The sequence below is a fragment of the Balaenoptera physalus genome (genome assembly GCF_965194825.1).
Source record: "Balaenoptera physalus genome assembly, chromosome: 12".
NCBI classification, from domain to species: domain Eukaryota; kingdom Metazoa; phylum Chordata; class Mammalia; order Artiodactyla; family Balaenopteridae; genus Balaenoptera; species Balaenoptera physalus.
In genome coordinates, this window is record NC_138897.1 from 42,568,320 (window position 1) to 42,593,942 (window position 25,623).

Here is a 25,623-nt window from a genome sequence, read left to right on the forward strand (position 1 = left end):
AATTTTAAAATGATTTAAGAAGTAGCCACTTTTTTTAAACAACTCTATAGAGGTATAATTGGCATACAACAAGCTGCACATATTTAAAATGTACTATTTGATGTTTTAAAATATGTATCCACAAGCAAAATTATCACCACAATCAAGATACATCACTCCCCAAAATTTCCTTGTGCTCATATGTAATTCCTTTTTCCTGCCCCACTGGGTTCATCTATTCTTCAGGTAAGAATTGATCTGCTTTACCTCATTGTAGATTAGTTTGCATTTTCTGAAATCTTATCTAAGTTCAATACTACAGTAAGTATTCTTTATTTTTTGGCTTCTTTCACTCAGCACAATTATTTTGAGATCCATTGATGTTGTTGCCTGCATCAATACCTCATCCTTTTTTATTCCCAAGTGGTATACCATTGTGTAGAGATACCACAGTTTGTTTCACCATTCACCTTTTGAGGGGCATATGGATTGCTTAAGTTTTTTGTTGGTAACAAATAAAGATGATATGAATATTCACGTACAAGTCCCTGTGTGGACATATGATTTCACCACTTCTCGTGGGTAGATACCAGGGAGTGGGATGTCTTGGTCATAAGGTAGATGAATGTTTAACTCTTTAGAAAACTGGCAAACAATTTCCCAAATAGTTGTACTCTTCCATATCCCCACAAGCAGTGTATGAGAGTTCAGTTCTATCACATGATCAACCTCTTCCTAATTTTAGACATTCTAATACAGGTGTATAGAGGTTTCTCATTGTGGTTTTAAATTGCATTTTCCTAATGGCAAATGGTATTAAGCATTTTATTTCTGTACTCATTTGTCATCTGTGCATCTTCTTTGGTGAAGTTTGTGTTCAAATCATTTGTCCATATTTTTACTTGATTGTTTCCATTCCTATTATTGAATTCCAAGTGTTCTTTTTGTATTTTAAATAAAAGTCTTGTACTAGAGATATGTCTTGCAATTATTTTCTGCCAACAGAAAATTAGGCGTGTGTTTTAATTCTCTTAGCAGTATGTATCAAGGAGCCTAGGTTCCTAATTTTGATCAGTTCGAACTTACCAATTTGTCTTTTATATTTTGTTCTTTTGCATTGAATCTAACTGTTTGCCTAATCTCAGATCACAAAGGACCTCTATTTTGCAAATGTTTCATACTTTTCAGGGTTTTTTTTTTTAACTCTATGATTAATTTTGAGTTAGTTTTTGTATATGGTATAAGATAAGAATCAACATTCATTTCTTTGCAAGTAATATCCAATTTTTCTAGCACCATTTGTTGAAAAAACTATCCGTTCTCCACTGACTTGCCTTTGTGCCTTGTATGAAAATCAGTTCTCCATATATGTGTGGGTCTACTTCCAGACTCTCTTTTGATCACTAAATCTATGTGTCTATCTCTTCATCAAGACCACACTATATTGATAATTGTAGATTTATAATAAGCCTTGAATTCAGGTAGTTTTACTCCTTTAAATTTGCTCTTATTCTTTTTTTTTCTTTTAAAGTATTCTTTATATATTTTAAAAAAATTTTTTTAACATCTTTATTGGAGTATAATTGCTTTACAATGGTGTGTTAGTTTCTGCTTTAAAACAAAGTGAATCAGTTATACATATGTTCCCATATCTCTTCCCTCTTGCATCTCCCTCCCTCCCACACTCCCTATCCCACCCATCTAGGTGGTCACAAACCACCGAGCTGATCTCCCTATGCTACGCAGCTGCTTCCCACTAGCTATCTGTTTTATGTTTGGTAGTGTATATATGTACATGCCACTATCTCACTTTGTCACAGCTTACCCTTCCTCCTCACCATATCCTCAAGTCCACTCTCTAGTAGGTCTGTGTCTTTATTCCCGTTGTGCCCCTAGGTACTTCATGACCTTTATTTTTTTTTTCCTTAGATTCCATATATATGTGTTAGCATACAGTATTTCTTTTTCTCTTTCTGACTTACTTCACTCTGTAAGACAGTCTCTAGGTTCATCCACCTCACTACAAATAACTCAATTTCGTTTCTTTTTATGGCTGAGTAATATTCCATTGTATACATGTGCCACATCTTCTTTATCCAGTCATCTGTTGATGGTCACTTAGGTTGCTTCCATGTCCTGGCTATTGTAAATAGAGCTGCAATGAACATTTTGTACATGACTCTTTTTGAATTATGGTTTTCTCAGGGTATATGCCCAGTATGTGGGATTGCTAGGTCATAGGGTAGTTCTATTTTTAGTTTTTTAAGAAACCTCCATACTGTTCTACATAGTGGCTGTATCAATTTACATTCCCACCAACAGTGCAAGAGGGTTCCCTTTTCTCCACACCGTCTCCAGCATTTATTGTTTCTAGATTTTTTGATGATGGCCATTCTGACCGGTGTGAGATGATATCTCATTGTAGTTTTGATTTGCATTTCTCTAATGATTACTGATGTTGAGCATTCTTTCATGTGTTTGATGGCAATCTGTATATCTTCTTTGGAGTAATGTCTTTTTAGGTCTTCTGCCCATTTTTGGATTGGGTTGTTTGTTTTTTTGATATTGAGCTGCATGAGCTGCTTGTAAATTTTGGAGATTAATCATTGTCAGTTGCTTCATTTGCAAATATTTTCTCCCATTCTGAGGGATGTCTTTTCATATTGTTTATGGTTTCCTTTGCTGTGCAAAAGCTTTTAAGTTTCATTAGGTCCACTTGTTTATTTTTGTTTTTTATTTCCATTTCTCTAGGAGGTGGGTCAAAAAGGATCTTGCTGTGATTTATGTCATAGAGTGTTCTGCCTATGTTTTCCTCTAAGAGTTTGAGAGTGTCTGGCCTTACATTTAGGTCTTTAATCCATTTTGAGTTTATTTTTGTGTATGGTGACAGGGAGTGTTCTAATTTCATAATTTTACATGTACCTGTCCCGTTTTCCCAGCACCACTTATTAAAGAGGCTGTCTTTCCTTCACTGTATATGCTTGCTTCCTATACCAAAGATAAGGTGATCATATCTGCATGGGTTTATCTCTGGGCTTTCTATCCTGTTCCATTGATCTATATTTCTGTTTTTGTGCCAGTACCAAACTGTCTTGATTACTGTAGCTTTGTAGTATAGTCTGAAGTCAGGGAGCCTGATTCCTCCAGCTCCATTTTTCATTCTCAAGATTGCTTTGGCTATTCAGGGTCTTTTGTGTTTCCATACAAATTGTGAAAATTTTTGTTCTACCTCTGTGAAAAATGCCAGTGGTAGTTTGTTATGGATTGCATTAAATCTGTAGATTGCTTTGGGTAGTAGAGTCATTTTCACAATGTTGATTCTTCCAGTCCAAGAACATGGTATATCTCTCCATCTATTTGTATCATCTTTAATTTCTTTCATCAGTGTCTTTTAATTTTCTGCATACCGGTCTTTTGTCTCCTTAGGTAGGTTTATTCCTAGATATTTTATTCTTTTTGTTGCAATGGTAAATGGGAGTGTTTTCTTAATTTCACTTTCAGATTTTTCTTCATTTGTGTATAGGAATTCAAGAGATTTCTGTGCATTAATTTTGTATCCTGCTACTTTACCAAATTCATTGATTAGCTCTAGTAGTTTTCTGGTAGCATCTTTACGATTCTCTGTGTATAGTATCATGTCATCTGCAAACAGTGACAGCTTTACTTGTTTTCCAATTTGTATTCCTTTTATTTCTTTTCCTTCTCTGATTGCTGTTGCTAAAACTTACAAAACCATGTTGAATAATAGTGGTGAGAGTGGGCAACCTTGTCTTATTCCTGATCTTAGTGGAAATGGTTTCAGTTTTTCACCATTGAGGACGATGTTGGCTGTGGGTTAGGCATATATGGCCTTTATTATGTTGAAGAAAGTTCCCTCTATGCCTACTTTCGGCAGGGCTTTTATCATAAATGGGTGTTGAATTTTGTCAAAAGGTTTCTCTGCATCGATTCAGATGATCATACGGTTTTTCTCCTTCAATTTGTTAATATGGTGTATCACATTGATTGATTTGCATATATTGGGGAATCCTTGCATTCCTGGAATAAACCCCACTTGATCATGATCTATGATCCTTTTAATGTGCTGTTGGATTCTGTTTGCTAGTATTTTGTTGAGGATTTTTGCATCTATGTTTATCAGTGATATTGGCCTGTAGTTTTCTTTCTTTGTGACATCTTTGTCTGGTGATGGTGGCCTCATAGAATGAGTTTGGGAGTGTTCCTCCCTCTGCTATATTTTGCAAGAGTTTGAGAAGGATAGGTATTAGCTCTTATCTAAATGTTTGATAGAATTCGCCTGTGAAGCCATCTGGTCCTGGGCTTTTGTTTGTTGGAAGATTTTTAATCACAGTTTCAATTTCAGTGCTTGTGAATGGTCTGTTCATATTTTCTATTTCTTCCTGGTTTAGTCTTGGCAGGTTGTGCATTTCTAAGAATTTGTCCTTTTCTTCCAGGTCGTCCATTTTATTGGCATAGAGTTGCTTGTAATAATCTCTCATGATCCTTTGTATTTCTGCAGTGTCAGTTATTACTTCTCCTTTTTCATTTCTGATTCTATTGATTTGAGTCTTCTCCGTTTATTTCTTGATGAGTCTGGCTAATGGATTATCAATTTTGTTTATCTTCTCAAAAACCAGCTTTTAGTTTTATTGATCTTTGCTATCATTTCCTTCATTTCTTTTTCATTTATTTCTGATCTGATCTTTATGATTTCTTTCTTTCTGCTAACTTTGTGGTTTTTTTGTTCTTCTTTCTCTAACTGCTTTAGGTTCAAGGTTAGGTTGTTTATTTGAGATGTTTCCTGTTTCTCAATGTAGGATTGTATTGCTATAAACTTCCCTTTTAGAACTGCTTTGGCGGCATCCCATAGGTTTTGGGTCGTCGTGTCTCCATTGTCATTTGTTTCTAAGTCTTTTTTGATTTTCTCTTTGATTTCTTCAGTGATCACTTGGTTATTAAGTAGTGTATTGTTTAGCCTCCATGTGTTTGTATTTTTTACAGATCTTTTCCTGTAATTGGTGTCTAGTCTCATAGCGTTGTGGTCGGAAAAGATACTTGATACGATTTCAATTTTCTTAAATTTACAAAGGCTTGATTTGTGACCCAAGATATGATCTATTCTGAAGAAGATTCTATGAGCACTTGAGAAGAATGTGTATTGTGTTGTTTTGGGATGGAATGTCCTATAAATATCAATTAAATCCATTTTGTTTAATGTATCATTTAAAGCTTGTGTTTCATTATTTTTTTTCACTTTGGATGATCTGTTCATTGGTGAAAGTGGGATGTTAAAGTCCCCTACTATGATTGTGTTACTGTCAATTTCTCCTTTTATGTCTGTTAGTATTTGCCTCATGTATTGAGGTGTTCCTATGTTGGGTGCATAAATATTTACAATTGTTATATCTTCTTCTTGGATTGATCCCTTGATCATTATGTAGTGTCCTTATTTGTGTCTTGTAATAGTCTTTATTTTAAAGTCTATTTTGTCTGATATTAGAATTGCTACCCCAGCTTTCTTTTGATTTCCATTTGCATGGAATATCTTTTTCCATCCCCTCACTTTCAGTCTGTATGTGTCTCTAGGTCTGAAGTGGGTCTCTTGTAGACAGCGTATATATGGGTCTTGTTTTTGTATCCATTCAGCCAGCCTGTGTCTTTTGGTGGGAGCATTTAATCCATTTACATTTAAGGTAATTATCGATATGTATGTTCCTATTCCCATTTTCTTAAATATTTTGGGTTTGTTATTGTAGGTGTTTTCCTTCTCTTGTGTTTCTTGCCTAGAGAAGTTCCTTTAGCATTTGTTGTAAAGGTGGTTTGGTGGTGCTGAACTCTCTCAGCTTTTGCTTGTCTGTAAATATTTTAACTTCTCCATCAAATCTGAATGAGATCCTTGCTGGGTAGAGTAACCTTGGTTGTAGGTTTTTCTCCTTCATCACTTTAAGTATATCCTGCCTCTCCCTTCTGGCTTGCAGAATTTCTGCTGAAAGATCAGCTGTTAACCTCATGGGGATTCCCTTGTGTGTTATTTCTTGTTTTTCCCTTCCTGCTTTTAATATGTTTTCTTTGTATTTAATTTTTGATAGTTTGATTGATATGTGTCTTGGCGTGTTTCTCTTTGGATTTACCCTGTATGGGACTCTCTGTGCTTCGTGGACTTGATTAACTATTTCTTTTCCCATATTAGGGAACTATAATCTCTTCAAATATTTTCTCAGTCCCTTTCTTTTTCTCTTCTTCTTCTGGAACCCCTATAATTCGAATGTTGTTGCATTTAGTGTTGTCCCAGAGGTCTCTGAGACTGTCCTCAGTTCTTTTCATTCTTTTTTCTTTATTCTGCTCTGCAGTAGTTATTTCTACTATTTTATCTTCCAGGTCACTTATCCGTTCTTCTGCCTCAGTTATTCTGCTATTGATCCCTTCTAGAGAATTTTTAATATCATTTATTGTGTTGTTCATCATTGTTTGTTTGCTCTTTAGTTCTTCTAGGTCCTTGTTAAACGTTTCTTGTATTTTGTCTATTCTATTTCCAAGATTTTGGATCATCTTTACTATCATCATTCTGAATTCTTTTTCAGGTAGACTGCCTATTTCCTCTTCATTTATTAGGTCTGGTGGGTTTTTACCTTGCTCCTTCACCTGCTGTGTGTTTTTCTGTCTTCTCATTTTGCTTAACCTACTGTGTTTGGGGTCTCCTTTTCACAGGCTGCAGGTTCGTAGTTCCCATTGTTTTAATGTGTCTGTCCCCAGTGGCTAAGGTTGGTTCAGTGGGTTGTGTAGGCTTCCTGGTGTAGGGGACTAGTGCCTGTGTTCTGGTGGATGAGGTTGGATCTTGTCTTTCTAGTGGGCACGTCCACGTCTGGTGTTTTGTTTTGGGGTGTCTGTGACCTTATTATGATTTTAGGCAGCCTCTCTGCTAATGGATGGGGCTGTGTTCCTGTTTTGCTAGTTGTTTGGCATAGGGTGTCCAGCACTGTAGCTTGCTGGTCGTTGAGTTAAGCTGGGTCTTGGCATTGAGATGGAGATCTCTGGGAGATTTTCACCGTTTGATATTACGTGGAGCTGGGAGGTCTCTTGTGGACCAGTGTCCTGAAGTTGGCTCTCCCACCTCAGCGGCACAGCCCTGACTCCTGGCTGGAGCACCAAGAGCCTTTCATCCACACAGCTCAGAATAAAAGGGAGAAAAAATAGAAAGAAAGAAAGAGGATAAAATAAAATAAAATAAAGTAGAATAAAATAAAGTTATTAAAGTAAAAAATAATTATTGAGAAAAAAATTTAAAAAAAAAAGGAAGGACAGACCCCTAGGACAAATGGTGAAAGCAAAGCTATACAGACAAAATCACACACAGAAGCATACACATACCCACTCACAGAAAGAGAAAAGGGGGGAAAAATAATATATCTTTGCTCCCAAAGTCCACCTCCTCAATTTGGGATGATTTGTTGTCTATTCAGGTATTCCACAGATGCAGGGTACATCAAGTTGACTGTGGAGATTTAATCCGCTGCTCCTGAGGCTGCTGGGAGAGATTTCCCTTTCTCCTCTTTGTTCGCTCAGCTCCCAGGTTTCAGCTTTGGTTCTGGCCCCGCCTCTGCATGTAGGTCTCCTGAGGGCGTCTTTTCTTAGCTCAGACAGGACGGGGTTAAAGGAGCCGCTGATTCGGGGGCTCTGGTTCACTCAGGCCAGGAGAAGGGAGGGGTACGGAGTGCAGGGCGAGCCTGCGGTGGCAGAGGCTGGCGGGATGTTGCACCAGCCTGAGGTGCCATGTGTTCTCCCGGGGAAGTTGTCCCTGTATCACGGGACCCTGGCAGTGGTGGGCTGCACAGGTTCCCAGGAGGGGCGGTGTGGATAGTGACCTGTGTTTGCTCACAGGCTTCTTGGTGGCAGCAGCAGCAGCCTTAGCGTCTCATGCCCGTCTCTGTGGTCTGTGCTGATAGCCGCGGCTCACGCCCGTCTCTGGAGCTCCTTTAAGCAGCGCTCTTAAACTCCTCTCCTCGTGCACCAGGAAACAAAGAGGGAAGAAAAAGTCTCTTGCCTCTTTGGCAGTTCCAGACCTTTTCCTGGACTCCCTCCTGGCTAGCCTTGGTGCACTAACCCCCTTCAGGCTGTGTTCATGCAGCCAACCCCAGTCCTCTCCCTGGGACCCGACCTCCGAAGCCCGAGCCTCAGCTCCCAGTCCCCTCCCGCCTTGGAGGGTGAACAGACAAGCCCCTGGCTGGTCAGTGCTGGTCGGCACCGATCCTCTGTGTGGGAATCTCTCCGCTTTGCCCTCCACACCCCTGTTGCTGCACTTTCCTCTGTGGCTCCAAAGCTCCCCCTTCCTCCACCTGCAGTCTCTGCCCGCGAAGGGGCTTCCTAGTGTGTGGAAACCTTTCCTGCCTCATAGCTCCTTCCCACTGGTGCAGGTCCCTTCCCTATTCTTTTGTCTCTGTTATTTCTTTTTTCTTTTGCCCTGCCCAGGTACGTGGGGAGTTTCTTGCCTTTTGGGAGGTCTGAGGTCTTCTGCCAGCATTCAGTAATTGTTCTATAGGAGCAGTTCGAAGTGTAGATGTATTTCTGATGTATCTGTGGGGAGGAAGGTGATCTCCGCATCTTACTCTTCCGCCATCTTGAAGCTGCCCCTTCTACTCTTCTTTTTGAAAGTTGTTTTGGGTATTCTAGGGCTTTTGCATTTCTATGAAATTTTAGGTTTTGCTTGTCAATTATTACAGTAGTTCTGCTGGAATTTTTATTTGCATTGTATTGAATCTATACACTAATTTGTGGGAAGTTTTCTGACTTATTGGCAAAGCATCTCTCCTTTTGTCTATGTGTTCTTTAATTTTACTCAGGATTTTTTAGTTTTTAGCATACAGGTGTTATAAATCTTTTGCCAGATTTAACCCTAAATATTTTACATTTTTGGCAATATAGTAAATGATAATTTAAATTTTAAATTTCTCAATTTTTGTTGCCAGTATGTAAAAGTAAAATTGTTTCTTGGACATGATTATTCTGCATGGCAACCTTATTAAATATACATATTTGCTTTAGTAACATTTTGTAGATATTATCAGATTTTTACATATTTATATTTTATCTGCAAATAAAAAAAGGTTTAACTTTTTTTTTCTTTTTAATCTGGTGCATTTATTTCTTTTACTTTTGTTATGGTACTGGCTAGATTTTCTGGTACAATGTGGAATAAAAATTCTGAGAGGTGGCATCCCTATTTTGTTTTTTATCCTAAGGGAAAAGTATTGAGTCTTTTACCTTTAAGTATGTAATTTTTCATAGATACCTTTTATTAGGTTGAGGAAGTTTCCTTCTATTCCTAGTTTTCTCACAGTCTTTATCAGGAATAGATGTTGAAAATTTTCAGATGTGTCTACTTAGATGCTTATATGAGTTTACTTTTTTAGTTTCTTAATTTTGTGAATTAAATGATTTATTTTCAAATATTAAACCAACCATCAATACATGAGATAAAATACACTTGATCATGGTATATTTTCATTCTCATTTCATATATTGTAGGAATTGCTAAAACTTTACCTTGAATCTTTGCATGAGAGATATTTATTTGTAGTTTTCTACTTTGTAAGTCTTTGTCTCATTCTAGCATCAAAGTAATGCTAACCTTGATGAGCAGGAGTCACCCTCAATTTTTTACATGAGTTGTGTAAAATTAGTATTAATTCTTTCTTAAATATTTTGTAGAATTTACCAAAGTAGTTATCTGGGCCTATAGTTTTCTTTGTGGAAAGTTTCAAACTACAAATTAATATTTTTATTATAAATAAGATTATTTAGTTTATTAGCTATAGGAACACTTTTGGTAGTTCTTGTTTTTCAATGAAAATTTCCACTTAATCTGAGTTGTCCAGTTTACAGGCATGAAGTTGTTTACAATATCTCTTTATTATTCTTTAAATATCTGTAGAATGTATAGTGATGTTACCACTCTTACTCCTGATATTGGTAATTCGTTTCTCCCCTCTCCATCTTGTTCTTTTTCCTAATAAAACTAGAATGTTATCCATTTTATTGATTGTCTCAAAGAATCAACTTTGGTTTATGTCCTCTCGATCAACTCATTTATCATTATGCTTATCTCTGGTAATATCATTTCTTTGAAATATACTTTGTGTGATATCAAAATGAACACTCCAGGTTTCTTTTGATGAGTGTTAGTGTGGCATATCTTTTTTACATACATAAAGAAGGTATATATAGATACACACACACACACATATATATATATATATATATATGTCTTATATCTACATGTCTTATGTCTATGTGTGTATCTATATATAAGTCTTTTTGTTTTTAGAGCAGTTTTAGATTCACAGCAACATTGCTTGGAGGATACAGAGATTTCCCATATACCTCCTGCCCCCACACAGGCATAGCCTCCGCTATTAACAACATCCTCACCAGAGTGGTACATTTGTTACATTTAATGAGCCTACACTGACAGAGCATAATCACTAAAAGTCCATACTTTAAGGCTCACTCTTGGTGGTGTACTTTCTATGTATTTCGACAAGTGGCAATTGTCCACTTGTATAGTATTACACAGAGAAATTTTACTGCCCTAAAAGTCCTCTGTGCTCTGACTGTCCTTCCCTCCCTCCCTCCACTACCTCCAGCAACCACTGATATTTTTATGGTGTCTCCATGGTTTTATCTTCTTCAAAATGTCATACAGTTGTAATCATATGAGTATGTAGCCTTTCAGTTTGTTTTTTTTTCATATAGTAAAATGCTTTTAAGTTTCCTCCATGTCTTTTCATGAATTGATAGTTTATTTTTAGCTCTGAATACTAGTTTGTTGTCTGAATGTACCATGTTTTATTTATCCATTCACCATAGTTGCTTCCAAGATTTGATAATTATTAATAAATCTTCTCTAAACATCTGTATGCAGGTTGTTGTGTCTACTTAAGTGTTCAACTCTTTTGGGTAAATACCAAGGTGTGAGATTAGTGTGAGATTGCTGAGTTGTATGGGATCCTGTCTAGTGTTGTAAGACTTCACCAAACTATGCTTGAAAGTGCCTGTACCATTTAACACCAGCAATGAATGAGAACTGCTGTTGCTCTACACAGTCACTAGCATTTGGTTTTATCAGTATACTGGATTTTGGCCATTCTAATAGGTTTGTAGTGGTATCTCATTGCTTCAATTTATATTTCTCTAATGACATATCGTGTGGAACATCTTTTCTTATAATTTTTGCCATTTGTATATCTTTGATTAAGTGTCTGTTAAGGTCTTTGACTAATTTGTTTAATAGGGTTGTTTGTTTTCTTACTGTTGACTTTTAAGAGTTTTATGTTCATGAGAGATATTGGTCTGTAGATTTCTTTTCTTGTAATGTCTATGTGTATTTTGGCATGAGAGTAATGCAGGTCTCATAGAATGAATTAAGATGTATTCTTTCTGCATCTGTGCTCTGAAAGAGATTATAGAGAATTGGAACAATTTCTTCCTGAAATGGTGAACCCATTTGGGACTGGCACTTTCTCTTTTGGAAGGTTATTATTGATTCAGTTTCTTTAATAGAATAGACCCATTCAGATTGTCTATTTCTCCTTGTGTAAGTTTTGACAAATTGTGTCTTTCAAGGAATTGGACCATTTCATTCAGGTTATCAAATTTGTGGGCATAGAAATGTTCATAATGCTCCTTTATTAGCCTTTTAATGTCCCCAGTGATGTAGCAATGTCCCCTCTTTCATTTCTAATATTAGTAATTTGTGTCTTCTCTCTCTCTTTTTTTTTTTTTTTTTTCCCCCAGTGGTTAGCCTGGCTACAGGCTTTTTGATTTTACTGATGTTTTCGAAGACCTAAATTTTGGTTCCACAGATTTTCTCTATTGATTTCCTGTTTTCAATTTAATTGATTTCTGCTCTACTTATTTCTTTTCTTGTGCATACTTTTTATTTAATTTGTTCTTCTTTCTTCAGTTTCCTAGGGTGGAGACTTAGCTTATTGACTCTAGAGCTTTCTTTTTTTTTCTAATATATGCATTAAGTGCTATAAATTTCCCTCCAAGCACAACTTACACTGCAACCCATAAATTTTGATAAGTTGTTTTCATTTTCATTTAGTTCAAAATATTTGTTAATTTCTCTTCAGGTTTCTTCTTTGATTTATGTGTTATTTAGAAGTGTGATGTTTATTCTCCCTGTATTTTGAGATTTTCCATGAATCTGTTATTGATTTCTGGTTTAGTTCTATTGGGATCTGAGAGCACACATTGTATGATTTCTAATCTTTTAAATTTGTTAGGATGTGTTTTATTTTTTGATTTGTTCTGACAATCTCTGTATTTTTAGTGGTGTATGTGCCACTGACAGTCAAAATGATTATTGTTATATTTGGACACATGTGCACCATATTTGTTACTATTTTTCTATTTGGTGCCCTGGTTCTTTGTTCCTATTTTTTATTTGACTTTTTTTTTTTCCGTTACTTTTTGAATTCTCAGAATGTGGTAACAATAATCTCAGTGGAAATGAGCATCTTGTGATCACAGAATAAAAGCTTTCACTAAGGATTGTGGAACAGAGAAATACAAGGAGCAAGTTTTCTTGGTGAGGTGCTTGAATGCCTCCACTAGCTCTGGATTGCTTAATCCCCCATGTTTTTTTACATGAGTAATAGGAAACTTTCTGGTTTAAGCTCTCTATTCAGCTTTCTGTTGTTCAAAGAAAGGTAGAACCCATTCTTAAATGACATTTTCTAAGTTTAGGGTATTTTTTTTTTTGTTTATGTAGTTTTTTTTTCTTTAATTTCTCTACTTTGTTTATATTTCCAACTACAAAACTATCTATTTATAAATAGCATATATAGAACTTTTGTGGTTTATAACATTTAGAACTTATTTCTTGATACTCTGCTATAAAGAATGTGGGAGAAATACTCCTATTACAAAATAACTATCTTCTCTGAAATCTGACCCTCAAATTTAGTAGTTTCTCCAATCATTGTGTCAATCAAAAACACCATCATAAACATATGAAGTGTCTCAGGGGATAGCACTGTATCTTTTACAAATTACTGGTTTAAATTTTCCTTGATGTCTTTTAATAACATTTTGTTAATTCATCCATATACATCATGTACCTCTTTTGTTTGTTTTATAAAAATAGATTATGCATTTCTATTGGTCTTCTAAAAGCTATTTTTTGTATGTGTGAACTTTTAAAAACTGTTGTATTCAGCAATTTCCTAAACTTTCTTATTACTTCTATTACAAATTTATAGTTTCTTTCAGTTTTTTATGCAGTCACATTCCCTGTTATTAATTATTTTATTTCCCCTTCTCTCTCGTTTACTGTCTCTTGAACTGGCTAGGATCACTGGCTAGGATCACTTGCACTTGCATTCAGGAAATGGCTTGCATTTCCTGAAATTAAAGAGAACTATTCTAAGTGACTCACTGGAAAGTAAGATGTTAATGGTAAGTTTCTTTTACTATTTATCAGGTTAAGAAATCTCCTTTCTAGTTGAATCACAATTAGGTGAAAAGTATTGTTAAGTGCTTTTAAAAATGGTCTGTTGAAAGAGTCATGTTATTTTTCTTCTTTATTAATGTGGTGAAATATATTAATATGTTATTGTTCTTAACCCCGATATTATACATTAGCTTTACAATTTTATACTATACTAACATTTTTAAAAAAATTTTCCTTATTTAGCCAATTTTGTTGTTTACCATTTTTTTCTTTAGTCATGATATTGACAATCCTTAATTACTTTAATATATTTAAATATATTTCTAAGAGTTAGAATTCAGGAGTCTTTAGCGATAAAGATACACAGTTTATGTTTTTGTTGATTCTCAGTCTTGTTGACTTAATTTTTTTCTATCAATGAATATTTAGCTAAATTTCATATGTGGAAATTTTGATTGGCCTCAATTGAAGACATGTTTCCCCAGAGAGAATTTGTTTTCTTTTCAGAGTATAAAGTGGTGCTATCAACCATGGAACACTGTACTCTTAACTTGCATTTCCCATGTGGGCTGTGTAAATGTGAATTCCAGAATCATTTACTAGCAAGATTATTATTACAAATTATTAGATAAAACTTATATATTAAATTTTAATAGAATAAATTATGAGTCTTCTCTGAGTATATTTTAATTAATATAATAATTATTTTATTATTCTTAAAACTTTTTCATCTAGAAGCACCATGGAAATAGGTAGGCTTTACTTCTGACATATTTTCCTAACATGTGGATTGTTTTCTAGCTTATAGTGTCACTGAAAGCGTAACTCCTTCAAAATTCTGGATTTGTGCAGGACAGAGAGTATACATCAGGTTCAACCTACTCTTATGGACATAAAGCCTAATTTAGTTTTATCAAAGTGCTATTAATCCCCAAATCTCCAGGTATCAGGAAAAAATACTTGTTCCAATAATATTCCCAGCCTCTCTGATCATTTACCACTCTGGCTTCAATACAATAGGAAAACTTCTAATTTTAGCCTAAGTAGTTTTATGAATTGTATCTTAATATAATTAATGCATTCAAAAGGATCTTTTTTTAATGATTCCTCCAGCTCCCAGGTGTTTTCCAGTGGGTAGGTTTTCAATATATTCTGCAGATTTTTTTAAAAAAATAAATACTTTTCTATTTTCTTCATGACATCTGTTTCATTGAACTTTAATTCTTATGTTCTATTATTTCAATATGATTATCTTCTCTCTGGCTTATTCTCTCTTTCATATGGGCTAATGTTAAGATCTGTTGGATTTGTAGAAATCATATCTGGAGATTGTGGTGGGGCCTCTGCAGGTGGTGAAGGGCCAAGTAACCAGAACTATTCCTTGAGGTCATGTGGATAAAAAAATACAAATAAAATCTAGTCTTGGGGTCGGAGGCAAGATGGCGGAAGAGTAAGACGCGGAGATCACCTTCCTTCCCACAGATACAGTAGAAATACATCTGCACGTGGAACTGCTCCTACAGAACACCCACTGAACGCTGGCAGAAGACGTCAGACCTCCCAAAAGGCAAGAAAATCCCCACGTACTTGGGTAGGGCAAAAGAAAAAAGAAATAACAGAGACAAAAGCATAGGGATGGGACCTGCACCAGTGGGAGGGAGCCGAGAAGGAGGAAAGGTGTCCACACACTAGGAGCCCCTTCACGGGCGGAGACTGAGGGTGGCAGAGGGGGGAAGCTTCGGAGCCATGGAGGAGAGCGCAGCCACAGGGGTGCGGAGTGCAAAGCGGAGAGACTCCCGCACAGAGGCTCGGCGCTGAGCAGCACTCACCAGCCCAAGAGGCTTGTCTGCTCACCTGCCGGGGCGGGTGGGGCTGGGAGCTGAGGCTTGGGCTTCGGTGCTAGCCAGGAGGGAGTCCGGAAAAAAGTCTGCAGCTGCTGAAGAGGCAAGAGACTTTTTCTTCCCTCTTTGTTTCCTGGTGCTCGAGGAGAGGGGATTAAGAGCGCTGCCTAAAGGAGCTCCAGAGACAGGCGTGAGCCGCGGCTGTCAGCGTGGATCCCACAGCAACAGGGGCGCAGAGGGAAAAATGGAGAGATTCCCGCATGGAATTCCAGCCCGAGGGGCTTGTCTGCTCGGCTGCCGACATGGGTGGGGCTGGGAGCTGAGGCTCCGGCTTTGGTGCTAGCCGGGAGGGAGTCTGGGAAAAAGTCTGCAGCTGCAGAAGAGGCAAGAGACTTTTTCTTGCCTCTTTGTTTCGCGGCGCGCAAGGAGAGGGGATTCAGAGCGCTGCCTAAATGAACAGAGACGAGCGCGAGCCGCGACTATCAGCGTGGGCCCCAGAGATGGGCAGGAGACGCTAGGGCTGCTGCTGCCGCCACCAGGAAGCCTGTGTGCGAGCACAGGTCAATCTCCACACCGCCCCTTCCGGGAGCCAGTGCAGTCCGCCACTGCCAGGCTCCCGTGATCCGGGGACAACTTCCCTGGGAGAATGCACGGCGTGCCTCAGGCTGCTGCAACGTCACACCAGCCTCTGCCGCTGCAGGCTCGCCCCACATCCGGACTCCTCCCTCCCCCCGTCCTGAGTGAGCCAGAGACCCCGAAGCAGCTGCTCCTTTAGCCCCGTTCTGTCTGGGCAGGGAACAGACGCCCTCAGGCGACCTACATGCAGAGGCGGGTCCAAATCCAAAGCTGAATCCTGGGAGCTGTATGAACAAAGAAGAGAAAGGGAAATCTCTCCCAGCAGCCTCAGAAGCAGCGGATTAAAGCTCCACAAACAACTTGATGTGCCTGCATCTGCTGAATACCTGAATAGACAATGAATCATCCCAAATTCAGGAGGTGGACTTTGGGAGTAGGATATATTAATTTTTCCACTTTTCCTTTTTTTGTGAGTGTATATGTGTATGCTTCTGGGTGAGATTTTATCTGTATAGCTTTGCTTTCACCATTAGTCCTAGGGTTAGGTCAGTCCGTTTTTTTTCTTTTTTTTTTCTTTCTTTTTTTACTTAAAAAAATTTTTTTTCCTAATAAATGTTTTCTAAATAATTTTTTCCTTATTTCCTATTTTTAGAAATTAAAAAAAATTTTAAGAAGCTTTTTCAAACTTTTTATTTTCAAAAATTAAAACTTTTTTTCTTAATAAATATTTTCTTAACTTTTTCTCATTTTTTATTACAAAAAATTAATAAATCTATTTTTAAAAATTAAAAAAAATTTTTTCTTAATAAGTTTATTCTTAATTATTTTCTTATTTTTTATTATAATAGTTTTATTTTATTTTATTTTATCCTCTTTCTTTCTTTCTATTTTTTTCTCCCTTTTATTCTGAGCCGTGTGGATGAAAGGCTCTTGGTGCTCCAGCCAGGCATCAGGGCTGTGCCTCTGAGGTGGGAGAGCCAACTTCAGAACACTGGTCCACAAGAGACCTTCCAGCTCCACGTAATACCAAACGGTGAAAATCTCCCAGAGATCTCCATATCAATGCCAAGACCCAGCTTAACTCAACGACCAGCAAGCTACAGTGCTGGACACCCTATGCCAAACAACTAGCAAGACAGGAACACAGCCCCATCCATTAGCAGAGAGGCTGCCTAAAATCATAATAAGGCCACAGACACCACAAAACACACCACCAGACGTGGACATGACCACCAGAAAGACAAGATCCAACCTCATCCACCAGAACACAGGCACTAGTCCCCTCCACCAGGAAGCCTACAAAACCCACTGAATGAACCTTAGCCACTGGGGACAGACACCAAAAACAACGGAAACTATGAACCTGCAGCCTGTGAAAAGGAGACTCCAAACACAGTAAGATAAGCAGAATGAGAAGACAAAAAACACACAGCAGGTGAAGGAGCAGGGTTAAAAGACACCAGACCTAACAAATGAAGAGGAAATAGACAGTCTACCTGAAAAAGAATTCAGAATAATGATAGTAAAGATGATCCAAAATCTTGGAAATAGAATAGACAAAATGCAAGAAACATTTAACAAGGACGTAGAAGAACTAAAGAGAAACCAAGCAATGATGAAAAACACAATAAATGAAATTAAAAATACTCTAGACGGGATCAATAGCAGAGTAACTGAGGCAGAAGAACGGATAAGTGACCTGGAAGATAAAATAGTGGAAATAACTACTGCAGAGCAGAATAAAGAAAAAAGAATGAAAAGAACTGAGGACAGTCTCAGAGACCTCTGGGACAACATTAAACGCACCAACATTCGAATTATAGGGGTCCCAGAAGAAGAAGAGAAAAAGAAAGGGACTGAGAAAATATTTGAAGAGATTATAGTTAAAAACTACCCTAATATGGGAAAGGAAATAGTTACTCAGGTCCTGGAAGCACAGAGAGTCCCATACAGGATAAATCCAAGGACAAACACGCCATGACACATATTAATCAAACTATCAAAAATTAAATATAAGGAAAACATATTAAAAGCAGCAAGGGAAAAACAACAAATAACACACAAGGGAATCCCCATGAGGTTAACAGCTGATCTTTCAGCAGAAATTCTGCAAGCCAGAAGGGAGAGGCAGGATATACTTAAAGTGATGAAGGAGAAAAACCTACAACCAAGGTTACTCTACCCAGCAAGGATCTCATTCAGATTTGATGGAGAAGTTAAAATATTTACAGACAAGCAAAAGCTGAGAGAGTTCAGCACCACCAAACCACCTTTACAACAAATGCTAAAGGAACTTCTCTAGGCAAGAAACACAAGAGAAGGAAAACACCTACAATAACAAACCCAAAATATTTAAGAAAATGGGAATAGGAACATACATATCGATAATTACCTTAAATGTAAATGGATTAAATGCTCCCACCAAAAGACACAGGCTGGCTGAATGGATACAAAAACAAGACCCATATATACGCTGTCTACAAGAGACCCACTTCAGACCTAGAGACACATACAGACTGAAAGTGAGGGGATGGAAAAAGATATTCCATGCAAATGGAAATCAAAAGGAAGCTGGAGTAGCAATTCTCATATCAGACAAAATAGACTTTAAAATAAAGACTATTACAAGAGACAATGAAGGACACTATATAATGATCAAGGGATCGATCCAAGAGGAAGGTATAACAATTGTAAGTATTTATGCACCCAACATAGGAGCACCTCAATACATAAGGCAAATACTAACAGCCATAAAGGGGGAAACTGACAGTAACACAATCATAGTAGGGGACTTTAACACACCACTTTCACCAATGGACAGATCATCCAAAATGAAAATAAATAAGGAAACACAAGCTTTAAACGATACATTAAACAAGATGGACTTAATTGGTATTTATAGGACATTCCACCCCAAAACAACACAATACACATTCTTCTCAAGTGCTCATGGAACATTCTTCAGGATAGATCATATCTTTGGTCACAAATCAAGCCTTGGTAAATTTAAGAAAATTGAAATTGTATCAAGTATCTTTTCCGACCACAACGCTATGAGACTAGATATCAATTACAGGAAAAGATCTGTAAAAATACAAATGCATGGAGGCTACAAAATACACTACTTAATAACGAAGTGATCACTGAAGAAATCAAAGGGGAAATCAAAAAATACCTAGAAACAAATGACAATGGAGACACGACGACCCAAAACCTATGGGATGCAGCAAAAGCAGTTCTAAGATGGACGTTAATAGCAATATAAGCCTACATCAAGAAACAGGAAACATCTCGAATAAACAACCTAACCTTGGGCTTCCCTGGTGGCGCGGTGGTTGATGGTCTGCTTGCCAATGCGGGGTACAGGGTTTGGGCCCTGGTCTGGGAGGATCCCACATGCCGCGGAGCAACTGGGCCCGAGAGCCACAGTTACTGAGTCTGCACGTCTGGAGCCTGTGCTCCATAACAGGAGGGTCTGCGATAGTGAGGGGCCCGCGCACTGCGATGAGGAGTGGCCCACGCTTGCCACAACTAGAGAAAGCCCTCGCACAGAAATCAAGACCCAACGCAGCCATAAATAAATAAAAATAAATAAATAAAAAAAGAAAAAAAAAGAAAAAAAACCTAACCTTGCACCTAAAGCAATTAGAGAAAGAAGAGCAAAAAAACCACAAAGCTAGCAGAAGGAAAGAAATCATAAAAATCAGATCAGAAATAAATGAAAAAGAAATGCTGGAAACAATAGCAAAAAGCAATGAAACTAAAAGCTGGTTCTTCGAGAAGATAAACAAAATTGATAAACCATTAGCCAGACTCATCAAGAGAAAAAGGGAGAAGACTCAAATCAATAGAATTAGAAATGAAAAAGGAGAAGTAACCACTGACACTGCAGAAATACAAAAGATCATGAGAGATTACTACAAGCAACTCTATGCCAATAAAATGGACAACCTGGAAGAAATGGACAGATTCTTAAAAATGCACAACCTACCGCGACGGAACCAGGAAGAAATAGAAAATATGAACAGACCAATCACAAGCACGGAAATTGAAACTGTGATTAAAAATCTTCCAACAAACAAAAGCCCAGGACCAGATGGCTTCACAGGCGAATTCTATCAAACATTTAGAGAAGAACTAACACCTATCCTTCTCAAACTCTTCCAAAATATTGCAGAGGGAGGAACACTCCCCAACTCATTCTACGAGGCCACCATCACCCTGATACCAAAACCAGACAAAGATGTCACAAAGAAAGAAAACTACAGGCCAATATCACTGATGAACATAGATGCAAAAATCCTCAACAAAATACTAGCAAACACAATCCAACAGCACATTAAAAGGATCATACACCATGATCAAGTGGGGTTTACTCCAGGAATGCAAGGATTCTTCAATATACGCAAATCAATCAACGTGATACATCATATTAACAAATTGAAGGAGAAAAACCATATGATCATCTCAATAGATGCAGAGAAAGCTTTTGACAAACTTCAACACCCATTTATGATAAAAGCCCTGCCGAAAGTAGGCATAGAGGGAACTTTCCTCAACATAATAAAGGCCATATATGACAAACCCACAGCCAACATTGTCCTCAATGGTGAAAAACTGAAACCATTTCCACTAAGATCAGGAACAAGACAAGGTTGCCCACTCTCACCAATATTATTCAACATAGTTTTGGAAGTGTTAGCCACAGCAATCAGAGAATAAAAAGAAATAAAAGGAATCCAAATCAGAAAAGAAGAAGTAAAGCTGTCACTGTTTTCAGATGACATGACACTATACATAGAGAATCCTAAAGATGCTACCAGAAAACTACTAGAGCTAATCAATGAATTTGGTAAAGTAGCAGGATACAAAATTAATGCACAGAAATCTCTTGCATTCCTCTACACTAATGACGAAAAATCTGAAAGTGAAATTAAGAAAACACTCCCGTTTACCATTGCAACAAAAGCATAAAATATCTAGGAATAAAACTACCTAAGGAGACAAAAGACCTGTATGCAGAAAATTACAGGACACTGATGAAAGAAATTAAAGATGATACAAATAGATGGAGAGATATACCATGTTCTTGGATTGGAAGAATCAACATTGTGAAAATGACTCTACTACCCAAAGCAATCTACAGATTCAATGTAATCCCTATCAAACTACCACAGGCATTTTTCTCAGAACTAGAACAAAAAATTTCACAATTTGTATGGAAACACAAAAGACCCCGAATAGCCAAAGCAATCTTGAGAACGAAAAATGGAGCTGGAGGAATCAGGCTCCCTGACTTCAGATTATATTACAAAGCTACAGTAATCAAGACAGTTTGGTACTGGCACAAAAACAGAAATATAGATCAATGGAACAGGATAGAAAGCCCAGAGATAAACCCACACACATATGGTCACCTTATCTTTGATAAAGGAGGCAAGCATATACAGTGGAGAAAAGACAGCCTTTTCAATAAGTGGTGCTGGGAAAATTGGACAGGTACATGTAAAAGTATGACATTAGAACACTCCCTGACACCATACACAAAAATAAACTCAAAATGGATTAAAAACCTAAGTGTAAGGCCAGACACTATCAAACTCTTAGAGGAAAACATAGGCAGAACACTCTATGACATAAATCACAGCAAGATCCTTTTTAACCCAGCCCCTAGAGAAATGAAAATAAAAACACAAATAAACAAATGGGACCTAATGAAACTTAAAAGCTTTTGCACAGCAAAGGAAACCATAAACAAGACCAAAAGACAACCCTCAGAATGGGAGAAAATATTTGCAAATGAAGCAACTGACAAAGGATTAATCTCCAAGATTTACAAGCAGCTCATGCAGCTCAATAACAAAAAAACAAACAACCCAATCCAAAAATGGGCAGAAGACCTAAATAGACATTTCTCCAAAGAAGATATACAGATTACCAACAGACACATGAAAGAATGCTCAACATCATTAATCATTAGAGAAATGCAAATCAAAACTACAATGAGGTATCATCTCACACCGGTCAGAATGGCCATCATCAAAAAATCTAGAAACAATAAATGCTGGAGAGGGTGTGGAGAAACGGGAACCCTCTTGCACTGTTGGTGGGAATGTAAATTGATACAGCCACTATGGAGAACAGTATGGAGGTTTCTTAAAAAACTAAAAATAGAACTACCATATGACCCAGCAGTCCCACTACTGGGCATATACCCTGAGAAAACCTCAATTCAAAAAGAGTCATGTACCAAAATATTCATTGCAGCTCTATTTACAATAGCCAGGACATGGATGCAACCTAAGTGTCCATCATCCGATGAATGGATAAAGAAGATGTGGCACATATATACAATGGAATATTACTCAGACATAAAAAGAAATGAAATGGAGGTATTTGTAATGAGGTGGATGGAGTTAGAGTCTGTCATACAGAGTTAAGTAAGTCAGAAAGAGAAAAACAAATACAGTATGCTAACACATATATATGTAATCTAAGGAAAAAAAAAAAATAGGTCATGAAGAACCTAGTGGCAAGACGGGAATAAAGACACAGACCTAGTAGAGAATGGACTTGAGGATATGAGTAGGGGGAGGGGTGAGATGTGACAGGGTGAGAGAGTGGCATGGACATATATACACTACCAAATGTAAAATAGATAGCTAGTGGGAAGCAGCCGCATAGCACAGGGAGATCAGCTCGGTGCTTTGTGACCACCTAGAGGGGTGGGATGGGGAGGGTCGGAGGGAGGGAGATGCAAGAGGGAAGAGATATGGGAACATGTATATGTATAACTGATTCACTTTGTTATAAAGCAGAAACTAACACACCATTGTAAAGCAATTATACTCCAATAAAGATGTTAAAAAAAAAATCTAGTCTTACCCATGAATAAATAGTGGTGTAGTAAAAGAGAAAAACATGTAAAATATTATTGCAATATAGTATATAAGAAATATAGGAGTTTATGAGAAAATTATATAATACAGTAAAAATTTAGAGGTTTGCATAGAGTGCAGTGGGTAACAGTGGATCCAGTGACCAATACTGCCTAGGAAATGCAGGAGAATTTCCTCCACACCCAGGTGTGGAGTAATGAATGTACAGCCTCAAGAGTTTCAGACCATGGGGACACATTTAGCAGGCATTGGATTAATGCCTTGCTTTCAACTTAAAGGTATGAAATTGGAGAAATTTTGGAAATGGCAATCATCATTTCTAAACAATAAAACACATTTGACAAATACCTTGACTGAAAGGAAACTGCTCTTTGTTTACAATGTAGTTCAACCCTAAGTCATGAGTATATTTATTATATTTAATCTTTCCTTTATTATTCCTTTATTTAATTTTTTTTTTTTTTTTTTTTTTTAACATCTTTATTGAAGTATAATTGCCTTACAATGGTGTGTTAGCTTCTGCTTTATAACAAAGTGAATCAGTTATACATATACAATATGTTCCCATTTCTCTTCCCTCTTGCATCTCCCTCCCTCCCACCCTCCCCATCCCATCCCTCTAGATGGTCACAAAGCACCGAGCTGATCTCCCTGTGCTATGCGGCTGCTTCCCACTAGTTATCTATTTTACATTTGGTAGTGTATATATGTCCATGACACTCTCTTACCCTGTCACATCTCACCCCACCCCCTCCCCATATCCTCAAGTCCATTCTCTAGTAGGTCTGTGTCTTTATTCCCGTCTTGCCACTAGGTTCTTCATGGCCTTTTTTTTTTTTTTTTTTTTTTTTTTTTTCCCCTTAGATTCCGTATATATGTGTTAGCATACTGTATTTGTTTTTCTCTTTCTGACTTCACTCTGTATGACAGACTCTAACTCCATCCACCTCATTACAAATACCTCCATTTCATTTCTTTTTATGGCTGAGTAATATTCCATTGTATATATGTGCCACATCTTCTTTATCCATTCATCTGTCGATGGACATTTAGATTGCTTCCATGTCCTGGCTATTGTAAATAGAGCTGCAATGAACATTTTGGTACATGACTCTTTTTGACCTATGGTTTTCTCAGGGTATATGCCCAGTAGTGGGATTGCTGGGTCGTATGGTAGTTCTATTTGTAGTTTTTTAAGGAACCTCCATACTGTTCTCCATAGTGGCTGTATCAATTTACATTCCCACCAACAGTGCAAGAGTGTTCCCTTTCCTCCACACCCTCTCCAGCATTTATTGTTTCTAGATTTTTTGATGATGGCCATTCTGACCGGTGTGAGATGATATCTCATTGTAGTTTTGATTTGCATTTCTCTAATGATTAATGATGTTGAGCATTCTTTCATGTGTCTGTAGGCCATCTGTATATCTTCTTTGGAGAAATGTCTATTTAGGTCTTCGGCCCATTTTTGGATTGGGTTGTTCGTTTTTTTGTTATTGAGCTGCATGAGCTGCTTGTAAATCTTGGAGATTAATCCTTTGTCAGTTGCTTCATTTGCAAATATTTTCTCCCATTCTGATGGTTGTCTTTTGGTCTTGTTTATGGTTTCCTTTGCTGTGCAAAAGCTTTTAAGTTTCATTAGGTCCCATTTGTTTATTTGTGTTCTTATTTCCATTTCTCTGGGAGCTGGGTCAAAAAGAATCTTGCTGTGATGTATGTCATAGAGTGTTCTGCCTATGTTTTCCTCTAAGAGTTTGATAGTGTCTGCCCTTACACTTAGGTCTTTAATCCATTTTGAGTTTATTTTTGTGCATGGTGTCAGGGAGTGTTCTATTTTCATACTTTTACATGTACCTGTCCAATTTTCCCAGCACCACTTATTGAAGAGGCTGTCTTTTCTCCACTGTATATGCTTGCCTCCTTTATCAAAAATAAGGTGCCCATATGTGTGTGGGTTTATCTCTGGGCTTTCTATCCTGTTCCATTGATCTATATTTCTGTTTTTGTGCCAGTACCAAACTGTCTTGATTACTGAAGCTTTGTAATATAGTCTGAAGTCAGGGAGCCTGATTCCCCCAGCTCCATTTTTCGTTCTCAAGATTGCTTTGGCTATTCGGGGTCTTTTGTGTTTCCATACAAATTGTGAAATTTTTTGTTCTAGTTCTGTGAAAAATGCCAGTGGTAGTTTGATAGGGATTGCATTGAATCTGTAGATTGCTTTGGGTAGTAGAGTCATTTTCACAATGTTGATTCTTCCAATCCAGGAACATGGTATATCTCTCCATCTATTTGTATCATCTTTAATTTCTTTCATCAGTGTCTTATAATTTTCTGCATACAGGTCTTTTGTCTCCTTAGGTAGGTTTATTCCTAGATATTTTATTCTTTTTGTTGCAATGGTAAATGGGAGTGTTTTCTTAATTTCACTTTCAGATTTTTCGTCATTAGTGTATAGAAATGCAAGAGATTTCTGTGCATTAATTTTGTATCCTGCTACTTTACCAAATTCATTGATTAGCTCTAGGAGTTTTCTGGTAGCATCTTTAGGATTCTCTATGTATAGTATCATGTCATCTGCAAATAGTGACAACTTTACTTCTTCTTTTCCGATTTGGATTCCTTTTATTTCTTTGTCTTCTCTGATTGCTGTGGCTAACACTTCCAAAACTATGTTGAATAATAGTGGTGAGAGTGGGCAACCTTGTCTTGTTCTTGATCTTAGTGGAAATGGTTTCAGTTTTTCACCATTGAGGACAATGTTGGCTGTGGGTTTGTCATATATGGCCTTTATTATGTTGAGGAAAGTTCCCTCTATGCCTACTTTCTGCAGGGCTTTTATCATAAATGGGTGTTGAATTTTGTCGAAAGCTTTCTC

General features: G+C 37.3%; 1 long non-coding RNA gene across 1 annotated transcript in view; it reads left to right on the top strand.

The window, feature by feature from the left end:
• Positions 1 to 7,370, top strand: part of LOC309639256 — a 76,153-nt gene extending 68,783 nt beyond the window's left edge. Inside the window, exon 2 of the long non-coding RNA XR_014251561.1 lies at positions 7,252 to 7,370. This is a non-coding gene — a long non-coding RNA (uncharacterized lncRNA). The remainder of the gene's footprint in view (positions 1 to 7,251) is intronic.
• The last annotated feature ends 18,253 nt before the right edge of the window (positions 7,371 to 25,623 follow it).